The sequence below is a fragment of the Dromiciops gliroides genome, chromosome 3, assembly GCF_019393635.1.
Source record: "Dromiciops gliroides isolate mDroGli1 chromosome 3, mDroGli1.pri, whole genome shotgun sequence".
In the NCBI taxonomy this organism is placed as follows: domain Eukaryota; kingdom Metazoa; phylum Chordata; class Mammalia; order Microbiotheria; family Microbiotheriidae; genus Dromiciops; species Dromiciops gliroides.
Window position 1 is genome coordinate 555927861 of NC_057863.1, and position 16108 is coordinate 555943968.

Genomic DNA, 16108 nt, shown 5'->3' on the forward strand with positions numbered 1-16108 from the left:
AGAAAATACAGATGAAAGGATATAAAGTGAGCTCAGCATGAAAGCTACACCATACCAGGAGAGACATCATGAGGATTTCAGCAAAGGAACTTCATGGAACTGTTAGTTACCATATAAACTCTTGACCTTTAGCCCACTTTACTGGGACATTGTACTTTTTTTTTTTTAAAGGTCATATACCAAATTTATTGCAAAAAGACCCCACAATCCTAGCAGTTGCCTCATCGGTAGGATTTCTGGTAGCGAGCCCGGGCTCCAAGCCCACCAAACTCCTTGGACTCGCAGCGACGAGGCTCAGCCACCAGCAGAGTCCGGTCATACCGGATAAGGGTGTCTTTGATTTCCTTCTTGGAAGCCTCGTCCACATATTTCTGATAACAGGCCACCAGAGCTTTGGAGATGGACTGCCGGATAGCATAAATCTAAGCGACATGGCCTCCTCCTTTCATTCGGACCCGGATATCTACGCCAGCAAACCGTTCCTTGCCCAGTAGGAGGACAGGTTCCAACAGCTTGTACTGCAGGGTTCGAGGCTCAATCATCTCCAGTGGGCGTCCGTTTACCTTGATCAGCCCATTGCGTCTCTTGCAGTGGGCCACAGCGATGGCAGTTTTCTTTCGCCGGAAGACCTGGACCGACTGGAGCGGCCCCTTGGACGGCATGCTGTTGGTGGGCGGCACAGACTCTGAGCGGGGTTGGCGGAGGAGGTGGCGGCAAGGCTACAGAAGCCGGAGACCGGAGCTCCTCACCCGCCCGGCGCCGAGGCACAAAAGGGACATTATACTTTTGACATCCTGTGAGACTTTGGAGGGGTGGGGCGGGGCAGAGGTAGGGTTATTTTACATTAGCAATACCTTCTTCAAAAAGCTAAGTAAACCTGGCTGATAGACTGATTGATAAATTATGGGAATATAAAATACTGTTAGGGGCTCTTCACAATAAATCATAGTCCCCAAGACTTCAGGGCTATCTCTAGTTTCTGAGGTGATAAATAGAAGCCATCTAAACTCTGGGGACCAAATCTACAGTATTAGTGTGGGTTGGTTTTGTAACTCCAGAGCCCATATGTATTAATTTTATACAATTTTAGGGAAAAAATTATATCAATACAGTTGAGGCAAAATATTTTATTTTGATTTGTGTTATCAACAATATAAAGAGTTTTGAACCTCCTAAAGAGAATGCCATGAAGACATAAAACCATTTGTTTTTTAAATTTTAAATTTTATATATATATATATATATATATATATATATATTGCAGGGCAATTAGGGTTAAGTGACTTGCCCAGGGTCACACAGCTAGTAAGTGTTAAGTGTCTGAGGCCAGATTTGAACTCAGGTCCTCCTGAATCCAGGGCAGTGTTCTCTCCACTTCGATACCTAGCTGCCCTTTTTAATTATATTTTATGAACATTTGCCCAGGAGGAGATTCCCTTCCCATTCGTTAACTTCTGTAGTCTTGAGGAAGTAGCCAAGAGAACATTCCAAGAAGCTGGACCCCATTTGATTTAAAAGATATGAATTTCCTTTACTCAAATAAAGTTATTCCATGAGAATCCAAAACGTGGTCTTTTAGAGAAATATATAACTTAATACAAACATTCACATCTCTCTACTTTATCCATAGAATATAAAATTTTTAACAGCAACCTTAGAAACTGAGACACAGACACCCCTCCAAAGGCAACAAAACGATGTTATAAAATAGTACATTTTAGAAAAGAAGAGTGGGGAAAAAAAGAGGTAGAGATGAGGGATAGAGGATGGAGAGAGAGAAGATATAAAGGGAAAGGGAGAAAAAGAAGGACATAGAAAGAAGTCAGAGCAAAGGGGGTAGGGAGGACAATGGACAGACTGAAAAGGAGTCAAAAAGGAGGGAGCAATTAAGAATTTAGTCTGAATGCAAGAAGAGAAGGGACCAAAGTCTTTCTTTTGTCTACATGTTTCTTAATGTTTCTAATTAGGTCAAGCCATGTTTAAGAGAGTCCACCAAAAATTATCATCTTTCTATCTAGGGTCTCTTCAAAGTGTTTTCTAGTTCTCTCAAAACTTTGTCTCAGAGATAAAGCTAGAACTTCTGAATTTTTAGGTCATTTCTGATGGTCTTCTGAAATTCTACCATTTAAAACAAATGCAGGCCAGTTTTCAATACAGAAGGACATGTTCTCTTAAAGTTCTCATAAAGTTTCTTTTTAAACTCAATCATATGGCTTATTGCTTCCTCCTTTTCTGAGACCTATTTTTCAAATTCCAATTTGAGAGCATAAGAAGGCAAAGTAAAGGATTGTGATTCTATTCCAAACATTTGGAACCTCAGGAGATGTCAATCAGTAATCACTTTATCAGGGGCAACTAGGTGGAACAGTGGATAAAGCACTGGCCCTGGAGTCAGGAGGACCTGAGTTCAAATATGACCTCAGACACTTGATGCTTACTAGCTGGGAGACCCTGGGCAAGTCACTTAACCCCAATTGCCTTACCAAAAAAAAAAAAAAATACTATAACAGGAGACTCTTAATATCACCCAAAGATTTAGGGAGAGAAGGGGTTGAATTTGAAATCTAATTAAAAAATATACCTTTTTAATCTTCTAATCAGGAGTCGAGAAATTGTTGACATTTTTTTTGTGAGAATATTCTAATAGGTGTATACAGAGCTCTTCATTTTGTTCTAAATGTAATAGCTTTCTTTTCTCCCACTTCCATTTATAAACCCATCAATTCATTATTTTTGATGAGTGCATTTCTCTCTTTTTTTTACTTTTTCCCAAAGCTAAAAAATATAAAAATCAAAAACTTCAAAGTACTATACGAATAGTTATTGTCTATTTCATACTATATTGGAATTATTATTTTTAAGTAGTTTCTCTCTTACTATATTGATCATTTCAAAGCATCCTTTTGACTCTGAACTTGGAAAATCTTGATCAGTATGATGATTTGCAAAATCTATATTTGGTCTTCATTTATTCTGGATTGAAGTATGTATTTCAGTGTCTACTCTATTTCTCCAATTGGATGTGCCACAGGTAACCATTTAGCTAAGAGTAGAGAAACATCTTTTGACAATAACATGTGAATAAAAAAGAAATATACAAAATGGCCCCTAGCCCTGTGTTGCCTTCTTCACTTTTCTTTTAAATATATTTTATTGAAATATTTGTTTGTACCTCATAGCCATTTCTGGATATACTGAATATACACATATAGATACTCTGCCCACCCTGTGAGCCTTTCCTTGTAACAAAGGGAGAAAAATTAAGTGAAACCAACTTATATGCTCACCAACTGTATATGCAACATTTCATAGCCACATTCTACCATTTCTTGAATAATAGGAGGATCTTTACACTTTTGTGGAGAAACAATGTCAGAAAAAGGGCTAAAGTGGTCAAACAATAATGCTGTTGTTAGACCACTAATAAACACTAATTTTAGTATATTACACAGAGTAATGTGTCAAGATAATGGAATGTGGTAGATAAGGGGATTTAGCAGATACTCAAAGGCCCACCTGGAGATTAATCTAGACTGATTGAATTAAGTGAGAGTGATTTACTGCTGATTGGCCTACTTCAAGCTAACTAGATTGTAAGCCCTTAAGAAGGTATTGTTTTCAGAAGCTAAAAACTTTGAACTTAACTTGAGACCACCTTCAAGTTCAGTGAACCAATGAATCTGAATGACGCTAACCAATCAGCTTGAAGAACCTCCCATTTCTGGGAGGAGAACATGAGGGAGGAAGTTGACACTGGCGGGGGACTTCTGCCTCTTGTGGTTTGAGACCAGTTTTGGTGATAGGACTTCAAGTGGGAGGATTAAGAAGGCTAGGATTTCCATGCTATAAGGAATCTGATCTCAATCTTTCTCTTTCTCTTTACTATCTTATATCTTTTAATAAACCCTTAAAGCCTAAACTCTTGGTGAATTTATCAATGATTTTAGCCAGTTTTTCCCCAAAAGTGGGGGAACAGATTAGAACACACATTTAGAATTTTAAAATACACAGTAAGAAATACATTGAATTAAATTAACAACTGGTATGTTATATGTACATCATTTTCCACTGACTAAAGAATGGGCACTATAAATTAATCCAGAAGACAAAAGAAAGTTATAACCAAATTGAAGGATTTCTAACCAGTCATCCTTGGAGAGATGAATAAAGGAATAGAAAATGTTAATATGCTCCCACAGGCAAGGAGAAACAATGGCTGACCACCACATCTTGAAGTGGCCAGGACAATCATTTATAAAACAATCACCTTGAATACAATTGCAATTTAGGGACAGCTAGGGGCATAATGGATAGAGGAAATACTAGACCTGGAGTCAGGAAGTTGTTTTGTTTATGTTCAGTCCTTTCAGTTGTGTCTGACTCTTTGTGACTCCATTTAGGATTTTCTTGGCAAGGATACTGGAATGGTTTGCCATTTCCTTCTTTAGGTCATTTTACAGATGAGGAAACTGAAGCAGAAAGGTTAAGTGACTTGCCCAGGGTCACACATCTAGTATCTTGGGCAGGATTTGAATTCAGATCTTCCCGATTCCAGACTTGGTGCTCTATCCACTGTACCAGCAAATTGCTAGAGTTAAAAATCTAAAGTGTGCCTCAGTTTCCTTATTGGTAAAATAGGGATAATAACAGTACCCACCACCCAGGGATATTATAAGGATAAAATAAGATAATATTTGTAGGTGATTTGATAATCTTAACCTTATAGTGCTATATAAATGTTATCTATTATTATTAATTTATGCACCAACATCTGTTGCAGAGGTTGAGAATGTAGAGTAATTCTTTGAACTTAATAAAACCCTCCAAATTAAATCAACATATAACTCAAAACTTAGTGACTTGAATGCAACAGTATACTTGGGGGAGGATGGTTAAAAATAGTGAAAATAAATATGGCTCAGGATTAAGAAATGGAAGTAAGCAAGGCCTGGTACAACATCTTATGGAAAACTAAGGCCTTTATGAATACTTTCATAAGGAAGAGACTCAGAAAGTACTGTTCTTATCCAGGAATGAATAACAGCACACACACACACACACACACACACACACACACACACACACACACACACACACATCAAATTGATTATAGCTTAAACAGACAGGAAATAATTAGTTACCAATGTGACAGTCTTTTCTGAATTATCTTTCCCTGTAGAGAGACCATCTGTTTGTTAGAGCAAAGATTAAAATCAATACTGTAACGATTGGAATAATGCCACCTGCTGGATACTTACTGTAGAAGAGTTCTGCCCATGAAGGGAAGGTCTTTGAGGGCAAGACCAGGAGTCAGGAAGTGACGCGGACTAGTGGGAGGAGGAAGGAAGAGACTGGCGCTCAGTCTCGGGCTCTTTCCTCTGGACTCTGGCGGAGAAGGGAGCTAGAAATGTGCTCTCCCTTTAATAGATAGGAATCTAGGCCTTTTTCTCTCTCTTTACCAAATTCTTATTCTCCTTAATAAATGCTTAAAAGTCTAACTCTTGCTAAAGCTTATAATTTATTGGCGACCACTCATTAGATATTTTAGACAGTTTAGCTAGAATTTTAGCCCTTAACAATACTAAGGGGGCAGCTAGGTGATACAGTGGATAAAGCACTGGCCCTGGATTCAGGAGGACCTGAGTTCAAATCCAACCTGAGACACTTGACACTTACTAGCTGTTTGGCCCTGGGCAGATCATTTAACCCTCATTGCCTTGTGCAAAAAATAAAAAAATAAAAATAAAAAATCAATACTAAATTTGAAGAAAGGATAGGAAGAAATGACATTAAGATAATACTCTAAAGACACTATTCAACCCCAAATTACCTTTCCTTCTGGGGGAATCCATACCCGCAACATGGTCCCATAAAGCAAGATGTCTGTATAGGTTTCTGGAGCAAGTGAGGGTCTCAAGTACATGTGAGAAATTTGCCTGCCTAGTAATTCCAAATGCAATACATACAAGTATGCAGTGGAGAAGAAAAGGGAATCTTGCTGATTATTTATTGGTCATTATAAGTCCTTTTGTGTGCTTTTTGCATTAATTGTGTAATTATGATTTTCTTCTATACTTCTGACATTTTCTGTGAGTTAGAATAAAGACTAGCCTAAACTCACTATATAAAAATTTACCTTAAGTGGTTGTCAAGATATGGGGAGGGGCTGTATTACATTCCTTTGACTCAAACTATAATTGGTTATTTTTTTTTCTAGAGAAAACTCTCTGTAAGGTCATAATCTCTGTGTGTGTGTGTGTGTGTGTGTGTGTGTGTGTGTGTGTGTGTGTGTGTGTGTGTGAGAGAGAGAGAGATAGACAGACAGACAGACCGACAAAATATCATTAAGTTTTGGTGCCAGAGAGAGAAGAATTCCATTGGCTGTTGGACAAACCCAATGGATGGCCATTTTTGCTGAGGAAAAAAATATCCCCCTCAATTTCCTTCATTGAGAATTTGAGAAAATAGCATAAAGGTTAAGTAACTGGAAAATTCAACGGAAAATTATTTTATGCCCTCCCCCCCCACATTCTCTTATTGCCTTTGTCACCTCAATCCATAATCTAAATAACCTTTCAGTAAATGAGCAAATGTTTGCATTCCCTTGCCTCTAGCTTATACAGATATGAATAATCCTGTCTTTATTAACCAGGAGAAATTAAATTAACTTGAAAATGGAACAAAAAGAGGGGAAAAGCCAAGTAGATTGTATTCATGTAAAGACTAAAAAAAACTATATAATGAGAACAAGAAAGTTTAGACTCTCTGGACACTGTTAATCCATGTAAGTAAAATGGATTAGGCTGTCATTACCAAGCATGGAAATGACATGCTGTTCTTAACAGTTAATCTTCCTGTTTGGAATTAAGAATAGACAAATGAATTCCTTTTGCCAAATTCTTAATCCATCTTGTGTTTAATTTTACTCTTATCAAACTAAGCCTTAGTCTCTGGATCTTTTGATCTATTTACATTCAATCACATATGAATTTACTTCCTCTTTATCCATGTAGAAAACCATAAAAGTGGCCAATTAGACAAGCTTCAGATATTTCTTGTTTCAAAAGTCTCCAAAAAATAGTAGAAGAAATAAAATAATTGACTTCAGTACAATAAGAGTAGATTATTTTGTTGCTAAGGGTTCTTCTTCCACCAGCTGTGTGTAAACCTCTATTTTAGAGGTATCACACATGGCACCTATAGGTCCAAATGGCTAGTAAAATTTCTCAGTGCACCTGTAATTAGGTTAAAATGTAATTGGAAAATATCAAACAAAATACATAAGAAAGAATACATTAGAAAAATATATTGCTAATAAGTGATTTTTCTAAGTCAATATACAGCCAGTAGGAATCCTTATGTATTGTTTAGTGCCAAGCAGTCATTTCCTGGTGACCATTCTTAGAGTGGTGATATCCAAACCTAGTTGAATAAACTTTGAATCCATTTAGATAATATTCAAGAAAAATAAACCCAGGGCAGCTAGGTGGCACAGTGGATAGAGCACTGGCCCTGGAGTCAGGAATACCTGAGTTCAAATCTGGCCTCAGACACTTAACACTAGCTGTGTGACCCTGGGCAAGTCACTTAACCCCAATTGCTTCACTAAAAAAAAAATAAATAAATAAAAAATAAATAAACCCACACAGTGTTCATGTTGAAAATGTATGTGTCTTTATCATGAGGCCATTGTTTTTCTATTAGGAAGAGAATAGTATGCTTTGAGGTTCTCTAGAGTTATGATGATCACTACTATAATCAGGCAAGTCCTCTAAAAGTTTATTTTTCTTTATAACATAATTTTGTATAAATTTACTGGTTTTACTTACTTCACTCTACAAGAGTTTATACAGAAGAAAATAGGATAGAAGGAAAGGCATAGGTAGTAATCATAATTTCCCAAAGAGATAATCCTGGAAACTACATCTTCTGCTATAGACAAAAACTATTATCAATGTTAAACATATATACACCAAATGGCAGAGAATCCAAATTCTTAAAGGAAAAGTTAAATGAGTTATAGGAGGAAATATGCAGTAAGACTATCCTAGCTGAAAACCTAATTTTCACCTCACAGATCTAGATAAATAGAAAACCAATTAATTAATTAAAGAGATTAATAGGGTTTTAGAAGTTAGATATGATAGACCAGTGGAGATAATTGAATGGGAATAGAATGGTGCGTACCTTTTTCTAAACTGTACATGATACCATCAGAACAACTGACAATGTATTCAGGCATTAAAAACTTCACAGATACATCTAAAAAAGCAGAAATTTTAAATACCCATTTTCAAATCAAAATACATTAAAATTATATTCAGTAGATGGTATTGGGAGCATAGATTAATAAATAATTGGAAAGTAATCTTTTTAACAAAGTAGTTAATTTTATTTTATAAACATTTTTTTTAATGTTGAGTTCCAAATTCTATCCCTTCTTCCATCCCTCTTTTTTCCCCCTTCACAAGGTGGCAAGAAAACAGATGTAATGTCCTACACTAATGTCTCATCCTTGCTTTGTGGTAACTAAGGCTCTTGAAGTTTATGCCACTAGAATGTAATTTCTATTACAGCCAAACAAGGCAAAAGGGCTTTGAGATTGTGCCATGTGATGGACTTTGTTACTATCACTTCTGGACTACATTGCTTAGATGTGTGGAACCCCATGACAAGAGTTCTGACTTTTTAATAGCCCTGGGGTCACTCACAAAGTCTATTCACTAATGCACAAAGGGGCTGTGGTCCAAGTCGTATATGCAACAGGCATACTGATGATAAGAAGCCTTGAAGAAGAAATGACTAATAGAATATGACAAAGTAAAGGGGTTCTCTGTGATCCAGGAGAAAGATGAAATTTCACCTGAAGCAGGGAGAGTGATCTCATATGAGAAGTCAGCTTTTAGCTGTTTCTGAGGGTGGAGCTCCTGGGAATCAAGGGACATTTTGAGGTGTCCACTTAGCTTTCTCACCCTGTCTTCCTCTTTTGCTGATGGCCCCTTCTCAAAATTATCTTTGAGAATCATGTCTTTCTATAGGTACAAAGCATCATAGAACCATCCTTTAGGGGACTTCCAAGCCTTTTTTGGGGGGTGTAGGGCTACAAATATGTGTTATAAAACCTTGCAGAGTTTATTAAATATTGTTCCATATGTATTGTCAACTTAATTAACTCAAATTTAATTAACCCTAAGCCCTCAATTAAGTGAATCTAGGTGGTGCAGTGGATAGAGTACTGGTCTTAGAATAAGAAAGACTCATCCCCATGCATTCAAATCTGACCATACACTTTCTAGCAGTGTGACCCTGGGCAAGTCACTTAACCCTGTTTGCCTCAGTTCCTAATCTGTAAAATGAAATGGAGAAGAAATGATAAACCACAGCAGTAGCTTTCCCAAGATAACCCCAAATGGAGTAAAAAAAAAAAGTCAGACACAAATTTTCCAGCTTGTCCTCCCATCTTTCTGATCACTCCTCACTCTTTTTGACAATATTTTTACTCTTTATATTCTCTGAAAATATTCAGGTTTTATGAAAAAGAACAGAATATAACTATATATTATCCTGGAAGACAAACTGTACCATTACTGTGTAGCCCCTGAAGGCATAACTGGGACTAATGGCTACCAATTACAAGGAGGAAGATGTAAGATGATCTAAAGACAGACCTCTTAGAGGAAGCATGGTGTCATTGAATGAGCACTCAGCTGGAAGTCAAAAGACTTGGGTTGGAATCCTAACCCTGATCTTTACTTCCTGGGTAACTATGGGCAAGTCTTTTACTTTCACTGATTCTGAAATTCCTAATTTGTAAACTGATGACTATAAAATGTGCCCTCTCTATGTCACCTTGCAGCTATGAGGAACGTACTCTGTATAGTGTTATGTGAATATGAGTTATTATTAATAATAATCATCATTCCTTGGGAATAGAGTGTGCTGCCTTGTGAGGTATTTTGAGAAAGTATTCAAACATGGAGTAGATACATTTCAATTGCCTCCAAATTTATAAAGTGTCTAATTTGTGCTAAGCACTTTGCTAAGTGCTGGGAAGGTAAAGGGGAAAAAAGCAGAACCTTTTTCACAATGCTTACATTCCAGTTGGGGAGAGAAGTCTACATGTCCACAAATAAATAAATATTAAATATATAATTAATAAATACATGGTAATTTTATGTTCAGGGGAGAGGCCTCATAACTGAGAGGATGAATGAAAAGCTAGCATTCAAGTGACTTTGGAAAAAGTTGGGGATTCAAAAAAAGACAGATATAATGAAGGGAAGTGTACCAAGCATGGTGGAGAGGTTGAGCTGAACATGGGAGAAGTGGGAGATAGAATATTGTGTTGTGAAAAAGGACAAAGCCCAATTGAGTTATACATTATTTAAAATATTGTGGGACTAGGTGTTTCTGTCTAAATTATTGGCAAACCAGTCTGGGTTTTTCTAAAATACTGCTATTTATAAATTAATGGCTTTTGCACTGGTTTTGGCAATAAGTATTTATTTTTAAGATCACATATCTATAAAGTACTGACCACACAGCATTTCCTTAACTTTTTTTACTAGTCACAGGAATACAGGCCTAAAACAATTACATACCCAGCACATTTTGCCAAGACAAGGAGGAGATAGCAAGCAGATAGTTCAAGAGAGTCCCAGAAGCAAGAGAGCAAGACTCCTGTAATCCAGTCCCCTTCCTCCTTTGATTCAGGGCAGCTCCTTACCCACTGCTCCAAGTTAATTAGCTAGCATCATTGAGTTCCATTGGTTGACATGACCTGAGGGTCATATCATTAAAATGAGCTCTAACATGATAACATCAGGTTCTAGTGGCAGACCCCCTGGGGAAAAGGCCCTTTCAGAAGGATGTGGTTTCACTGACCTAGATATAAGGGAGTCTTATCTCTAATGCACCTTTGGGCTGGCTCTAGAAGAGACCAGCAAAGTTACTGAGCTAAACCTTCCAGTGGGGGGGGTCCCACAAAAAAATCCAATTATTAATAATTATTTTCTCCCAGTTAGAATAAAGAGAATGCCAAGAAGAATAATATGCAATCATCCTGGAATGAGAAACTGTAGTTATATTATGAAGGGATTTAAATTCCAAATAGGTGAAGTTGGATTTTATTCTAGAAGAGAGAAGAAAACACAGAAGCTTGTTGAGAAGGGAAGTGATGTGGGCAGATCCATAATTTAGGAATATCACCTTGACAGCTGTGTGGAAGACAGATTAACCAAAAGAATAATAATGGTATTTATATAGTGTAGTAAGGTTTGCAAAATGCTTTACAAATATATCATTTTATCCTGAAAACAACCATGAGAGGCAGGTTGTACTATTATCCCCATTTTACAGATAAGAAAAGCAAGGCTTTTAGAGACAGATCAAGTGACTTGCTCAAAGGTCCACAAACAGTAACTGTCTGAGGCTAGATTTGAACTCGGATCTTCCTGAGTATTCATCTAACACTCCATCCTCTTAGCCATAGACCTGATTAGATTAGAGAGAAAATGGCCTGGATGTGGAAAGAAAAATTGGGAAATTGGTGAAGTATTCAGGAAAAAGGGTGACGGAGATCTGAACTTGACTAGTGGCCATGAGAATGGAAAAGAATGTTGCGACACAGTGGTGGTGGTGGTAAGGGTGATCAAAGAGTTAAAGAGGACTTTCAAATGAAAATCTTGGGTGAACAGAAGATGGTGGTATTGTTGTTGTTTTTCTAAGTTAACAAATATTTATTAAGCATTTACAGTGTGTCATGCAATGTGTTAAGCACTGTGGATACAAAGTAAGGCAAAAACAGTACCTGCCCTCAAGTTCACATTTGAATGGAGGGGAAAGCATGGAGACAAAAATGTGTGTATTATATAAATACAAATACATAAATATATGTATATATACACAGACGTACACATATACACACATACATATATATGTGTGTATATATGATGGGCTTAAATAATATGAAATTTAATAAGGACAAATTATAATTATTTAATTTTATTTAAGTACTTATTGATAAGTACAGATTATACTTGGGTTCAGAATCAACCTTACAAATACAAGATGGGGAAACATGACCAGGCATTTTTTTTTTCTCGTTTAAAAAACATGAACAAAAACATGGTATGGTTTTAATGGACTGCAAAATCAGTAAGGTAGTATGGCAGCCAAAAATGCTAATGACAGCTGAGGGTATTTTAAGAGAGGAGTAGTATATAGAACAAAGGAAGTCATGCTTCTACTATGCCCTGTCAGACCACATCTGTTATATCATGTTTAGTTCTAGGTACCACTTATAAGTAGACAAAATGAGGTATATCTAGAATGCAAGCAGGGTGGTGAAAGGTCAAGTACTGGTTATTAATTACCTGAAGAACTGCCCTGTAGAAGAAGAGTTAGATGTGTTCTTTTTGGCCCCAGCAGATAGAACTTTGAGCAGTAAGTGGAATGGGGGAAGATAACACACAAAAATAAACTGAAAGGGGAGGAAGGAGGAAAGGTAACTGGCATGGGGGAATAATGAAGTTGCCTGGGTACCCTCAAATGGGGATTCTGGAGGAACCCTCTCTCTCCTCTACCTTCCCATCAGAGGGGAATAAGGAATAGAGTATATTGAAAAACCCAGACTGGTTTGCCAATTTCTGTTAACAATATCACCATCTTGGAAGGACTATGAATTCACCTTATCAATATACTCTATTCCTTATTCTAGGAAGAAGGGTGGATTTAGGAGAGAAAATCAGTTATATCTTCTATACATTGATTGTGAGATACCTATTTTACATCCAGTTAAGAAAGTCCAACCCATAAATGTACAACACATAGTATTATTGGTAACAGAATTAAATGTTTATGCAGAACTCTCCTCACAGTAACCTCATGAGGTCAATAGGGCAAGAAATATTGTCCATATTTTAAAGAAAACTAAAATAGATCTTGAATGGGAAAATAAATAGAGATAAATGATGATCTCTCAGATAAGTTATGCAGGGGATAACTTCATGGTTAAGGGTGTTGAATAAACAGATCTCCTAAACTTAAGATTCTATGTATTTTTTTTTTTACTTTTAAAGTAAAATATCAACCAGGAATGTCTGGAATAAAAACAACAACAACAACAACAATAATTAAAAAAAAAAGAAACAGCTTATCTTCACTAAGAGGGCATACTCTATTGTTTTCCTATTTGAATTTTCCTTGATGTCAAGGTATTTTACTGAAACTCCTTATGCAATTCTGCTTTCCACAGGAATCTTCTGTCATTGAACTCATCATTCTTCTGTCCATCTGACCACCACCATGTCCAAGGAAAAATATTTGTGTATCTTCTGCTTTGGAAGCCAGAGGTATAATTATCTGGTGCGCTAATTAGTGGCCAAGAAGACAATTAGTCATAGCAATTAGAGGGAATTGTTTAAACGTTTTGTCCCCAATCATTCAATCTTATTTTTGGTATTGGGATTAAGGCTTTCTTGAACAGAGGGGTGACATGGTTTGATATGTAATTTAGAAGTATCAATTTGGCTGCTGGATAGAGAATGGATTGGAGAGAAAATAGCCTTTAGGCAAGGTGAACAAACAGAAAGCTTGTGAAAGAAGAAGCTCCAAAGTTCAAATAGAACACCATCTATCTGAAACATGGATCCCATTTAAAACATACTAAAAAGCCTTCCAGAGGGAAGCTAGGTGGTGCAGTGGATAAAGCACCAGCCCTGGATTCAGGAGGACCTGAATTCAAATCCAGCCTCAGACACTTAACACTTACTAGCTGTGTGACCCTGGGAAAGTCACTTAACCCTCATTGCCCCACAAAAAAAGCTTTCCACTCACAATGGTGAGTTTTCTATCTCTCAAAGCTATTCAATTTTATGTATTGTTTTGTTTTGTTTTTGAGTAAAATGATATTTTATTTGGGTACTAGAGAAACCAAGAGAAAAGTCCTTGGACTTCTTTTCATGGAGAGAAGGTATGGCACAGAGGCATGGCTCTCTGAGATACTGTAAGGGCCAAATTTAATATGGGGAGAGTTAATTGGGTGGCTCACTGTAATATTGGGGTTCAGAAAATAATGAGGGACCTCTAGGTCCAAATTTTCCTCTCTCCCAAACTGCCTTTTTTAGTTATTTCTCCCAGGCTAATAAAAAAGGAGATTAACAACCTCTTTTACACCAACAAACCAGGTTTTATTAATGGGGATAAAATATACAACAAAGGTGAAGTTAATAAAGGCAGGGACAAGGGAATGGGGAAGAGAAAAATGGATAAGTTCCCTGGCTCTAGCAAAGACTGACTCAATCCCCAAACTTGCTTCCAGCTCAACTAATTTGAAGATCTGGCCTCGTTTCTATTACCTCACCACCTGGGGTCCATAGTTTCTATGGGAGTCAATTGTGCAGTCCCTCTCCTGTCCACTCTTGGAAGCTCACCAATAGGAAAAAGAGCTCCTCTCAGCTAGCATTCCCTTTTTCTACTTTTTCTCTCCTTCCCCCAAAAGAGAGGTCCTTCAATTTGCATGGCTGAGAGTGGGCCCCTAGTGCTGTCAGTAGTACACTAATAGTCACTCAGGGCAGTCCAGGTGTGGCCTAAATCTAATCATCCCCAAGTAGATACTTAGGAGGTTTCTCATTCTCACCCAATTCAAACAATACTAAACCAATCAGGTGGGTCCCCTGGGCATCTGCCAAATTTCATTATTTTACCACAATACCTATCTCCTCAATTTTACCTATTGTTCAATAACTCAGATCATTAGAAAGGTATTCATTATATCAAGTCAAAATCCGCCTACTTATAATTTTTACTCATTTGGTCTTAGTTTTGTTTTCTGGGATGAAGAAATTTTATGCAAAATCCTTCTTATATATAACACCCCTTAATATGCTATTATTAAAAGACCAGCCATGGTGATGGAAGAAGAGAAAGCAGGAAAACTCAGTTATCCCCATAACTATCCAACAAAATTCTAAGAAGAGGGCCAGACCAAACAGTGATTGGGGAATCCATGGATAAATAACAGTCAGTAATTTTTCCAACCCAAGATCACAAATTTAGCCCACATAAAAGTGACCAGAGGAGGAAATATGGAACAGTTTTGCTCCCCGGTATTTCAAATTCAGCCTCCAGGGTTCAGAATATGATTATAGTACTGTTCCTCTCACCCAGTAACAGAATCAAGATCCCGGACTCAGATCCTACTGCCCCCCCCCACCACTTCCTAACCAGATTTGCAGTTCTCTTAGTTTGTTTTTTTGGGGGGGGGGCATTGTTTTGTTTTGTTTTTTGGTCATAAACAAGTACTAATAGGGGGTGTGGTGCTCATCCATTGAGGAACGCCTGGATAGTAGATGAAAGTAATAGAATATTGTCAAATGCAGGGGAAGAGTTGGGTTTAAAAGGATCACATGTACCCTATCCTTTAGAGGAGAGGATATGAGGTAGCTTGGGTCAGACTCAGTCTTATAAAAGTTAGTGACAAAATTAGATGCCAAAAAGGAAGAGAAACAGCCATACTATGATTTCTGCTTATATTCCTCTTTCTGCTTGATAAAGTTGCTAAATGCATCAATTTGAACCAAGTTATCCTGTCCGATATAATTCTGTGATAGGTGCAGATATGGAATGTAATCCAGTTCTAGTGAGCTAGGATTGTCCCCATACAACAGGCAGTCAGTCTCAAGCTGTATTGTCAACTTGCTAGAAAGATTCTGAAAGTGGCTGCTGGGAAGGAGAATGAAGTACATCTCTGAAATCCCTAGCCAGGGCAGGCTGCAGAACAAATGACTACAATATTTTTAGTTTGGTATTTAAAGTGATAAATCTTTGTTCATACTGAAATTGTGTCTGTGTAGATCCCCTTGTTTTCTGACATAGACAAAGAAAGGAGGTATTGCCAAAACTGACATTGACTTAATAGGAGGCAGCCTATTGTTCTGCAATTGTCGCTAAAGCAATACAGGGATTATCTCTAATTATTCACAGATAAAAAAAATATGGGGTTCTAAAATAACTGTGGAAGCAGTGCCAAGAGAAATACACTTTTCTTCAGGCATGGCAGGCTTTATAACATTATATCTTAATCTCAAGGTTATTAAGATAATCATTT

The 16108-nt window shown here is 37.2% G+C and overlaps 1 pseudogene; it reads right to left on the reverse strand.

Annotated features, from left to right (window-relative positions):
- Positions 1-221: 221 nt before the first annotated feature.
- On the reverse strand, positions 222-696 carry LOC122750619 (annotated as a pseudogene).
- Positions 697-16108: the final 15412 nt, after the last annotated feature.